The sequence below is a fragment of the Eriocheir sinensis genome, chromosome 31 (assembly GCF_024679095.1).
Source record: "Eriocheir sinensis breed Jianghai 21 chromosome 31, ASM2467909v1, whole genome shotgun sequence".
Lineage (NCBI taxonomy): Eukaryota > Metazoa > Arthropoda > Malacostraca > Decapoda > Varunidae > Eriocheir > Eriocheir sinensis.
The window spans coordinates 9,703,555-9,706,771 of NC_066539.1; the positions used below are offsets into that span (position 1 = coordinate 9,703,555).

The 3,217-nt window shown below is 35.7% G+C and overlaps 1 long non-coding RNA gene across 1 annotated transcript; it reads right to left on the bottom strand.

The window, feature by feature from the left end:
- Nucleotides 1-227: 227 nt before the first annotated feature.
- On the bottom strand, nt 228-2,978 carry LOC127005897 (uncharacterized). Its single transcript, XR_007758971.1, has 2 exons — nt 2,871-2,978; nt 228-2,725 (listed from the first exon to the last, which is right to left on the bottom strand). It is a non-coding gene; the product is annotated as an uncharacterized LOC127005897 (long non-coding RNA).
- Between the last annotated feature and the right edge of the window lie 239 nt (nt 2,979-3,217).

The window sequence follows — 3,217 nt, forward strand, 5'->3', positions numbered from 1 at the left end:
TCTCTCTCTCTCTCTCTCTCATATACACAAAAATGGAGAAAAAAATGCGATATTGTGTGTCCCAGTAGATGTTCGTCTCTCTCTCTCTCTCTCTCTCTCTCTCTCTCTCTCTCTCTCTCTCTCTCTCTCTCTCTCGCTTACACGCTTACGCTTACACACAAAAAAACGAGGAAAACGAGATACGTGGCTTGTCTATGGGCTCAAAGGGAAAAATCTCTCTCTCTCTCTCTCTCTCTCTCTCTCTCTCTCTCTCTCTCTCTCTCTCTCTCTCTCTCTCTCTCTCTCTCTCTCTCTCTCTCTCTCTCTCTCTCTCTCTCTCTCTCGCTTACACACAAAAAATGAGGAAAACATGAGATACGTGGCTTGTCTATGGGCTCAAAGGGGAAAATCTCTCTCTCTCTCTCTCTCTCTCTCTCTCTCTCTCTCTCTCTCTCTCTCTCTCTCTCTCTCTCTCTCTCTCTCTCTCTCTCTCTCTCTCTCTCTCTCTCTCTCTCTCTCTTTTTCTTTTTTCTTTCTTTTTCCCGGGCCAAGCAGAGAAGGTTCATCTCTTATTCCCTGTCCTCCAATCCCTTTCAGCGCAGTACTAGATTCTTCTTTTCAGGCCGGGAGAGCGAGCGTGTTCCTAATTCTATTCAGCGCAAGTTAAGCATCTCTATCCTGGCAGGCCTAGCTATTATTCAACTCCTCCTCTTCCTCCTACTCTTTTTCGTACTCCCCCTCCTCTCTTCTTATCTGTTTCCCTCATCTTACATTTTTGTTTTGCTTCATTCTACGCTCGTTCGTTATTTCTCGTTTTCACTTCACTATATTCCTTCTTCTCTTCCTTTCTTTCATTTTTTATTTCCTTCCTTCTTTCCTTCCCACGCGTTTCTTTTACCTTTTCATTTTCCTTTTCTCTCATCCTCAGTATTTATCCTTTGTCTCTTCGCTATGATTTCACTTCCTTCTCTTTCTTCATTTCCGCTTCATTTTCCTATACCTTCCTTCTTTTTTTCCTTTCCTTCCTTCTCTAAATCTATTTCCTTTACCTCCAGTTTTTATTTTATTTACTCCATTATAACTTTTTTCCTTCTTTTTCTTCTTTCTCGTCTCCATTCTCCTTTATCCTTCTCTTTTCTAAATTCTCCAAAATCCTAACAGTTTTTCTCTCCAACTAGTTTTTTTTTATCCGTTTCCTTTCCCCCACTACTTAAATTTCATTACCTCTTCGTCCTTTCCCTTTTCCTCCCTCTCACCACCCACCTCACTCCTCAATTTAGACTGCGACTTCCCTTTAAAATTTCTCCCTCAATAGAGTTCAGAGTTTCTGTCATCACTCTAATGAGATTCTTTTCCTCTTCATTCAAGTGCGCGTTTTAATTATCTTATTTTTATTGTTAGCACGACAACTCACCGAAATTAGAGAAGTGTGTCCCTGATTTTTTTTTTTTCACAAGTTTTCTCGATATTTTTTTTTACGATTGTTATTTTTTGGGGGTACATTTGTTTATGTTTTTCTTTCTTTTTTGCTGTTTGACTTTCGAGTTATTTCCCTCATCTCTGCCTTTTTTTTCAGTATTTTGTTTTCTTATTTTAGTCTATCCTTCTTTCTTTCTCCCATCATTTTTTTCTTTCTTTATTCCTGTCTTCACTTCCTTTCTTCCTTCTCTACATGGCCTTCCTCCTTTCTTTCTTCCTTCCTCTCTCCCTCCTTTTATCCCTTTGTTTTTTTCTTTCTCCTTTCTTTTCTTCCTTCATCCCTACCTCCCTCCCTTCTTCCCTTCCTTCCTCCTTTCTATTCATCATTCCTTCTTTGTTTTCTCCATTCCTCTCTTCGTTTTCTTTCCCTCTTCTTTCCATCCTTAGTTATTTCCATTTTCTTTCCCTTATTGTCCTTCCTTACTCTTTCAATTTATATTATTTCTACCGTCCTTTCTTCCTTCCTTCCTCTTTCCTTTCTTTGCCTTCATCCTACGCCTATTGTCTCCGGATATCCTAGCGGCAGAACCCTCCTCCTCCTCCTCCTCCTCTTCTTCTTCCTCCTCCTCCTCCTCCTCCTTTCATCTGTAACTTCGCTTCCACCATTGTCATTTTCCGCAACCCTAATCATTTTAATCGATGCTGACTGACTCTCCTCTATAAGGGTTTTTTCTTCCTCTACTTTATTTCCTTTCATTACGATTAATTTCCCTGGAGCTCATTCGTTGACTTTTCTCTTCATTACTTCCTTTCTTTTTTCTTATCTAAATTTCACTGATTGACATTTTTTTGCTTAATTTCTTCCTTTCTTTTTTTTCGCTAACACTAACATTTTTTTTCAACATTTTTTCCTTTCTTTTTTTAATATCTTCCTAATACAATTTTTTTTTTTCACGTTCAACAAATTATTCGACTTATTTTCTCCGTTTATTCCTTTCTTGTTTTTTCTTATCTCCTTACTTTTTTTTTCTCCAGTTTTTCCTTTCTTGATTATTTTCTTTTCTTTTAACAATCATCTTTTTTTCTTCCTAATATTTTTTTAGCTCATGTATTTCACAGATGAACAATTATTATGCGACTTTTTTTCTCTCTTCTCTTCTTCTCTTTCTTGTATTTTTTTCATGTTTTATTTTCCTTGACACTAACACCATTTTTTTCTCCATTTCTTTCTCTATTTTTTTAACATATTATCTATTATCTGGATTGTTCTTTTTCTCTTCCTCATTTTTTTTTTGCGCAGGTATTTCACAGTTCAACAATTATACGACTTTTTTTTCTCCGTATATTATTTTTTTTCGTATTTTCCTCCTTCCTTATTTTTTTCTGACCATATTTTCATCTTTTCACTATATCGGTTTTTCTTCAACATTTTTTTTTTGCGCAGGTATTTCACAGTTGAACAATTATGCGACTTTTTTTGTCCGTATATTCATTTTTTCCTATTTTCCTACTTCCTTGATTTTTTCTGACCATATTTTCATCTTTTCACTATATCGGTTTTTCTTCAACATTTATTTTTTTTGCTAAGGTAGTTCACAGTTCATCAATTATACGACTTTCTTTGTCCGTATATTCATTTTTTTCGTATTTTCCTCCTTCCTTAATTTTTTCTGACCATATTTTCATCTTTTCACTATATCGGTTTTTCTTCAACATTTTTTTTTTTGCTAAGGTATTTCACAGTTCAACAATTATACGACTTTTTTTTGTCCGTATATTCATTTTTTTCGTATTTTCCTCCTTCCTTAATTTTTTCTGA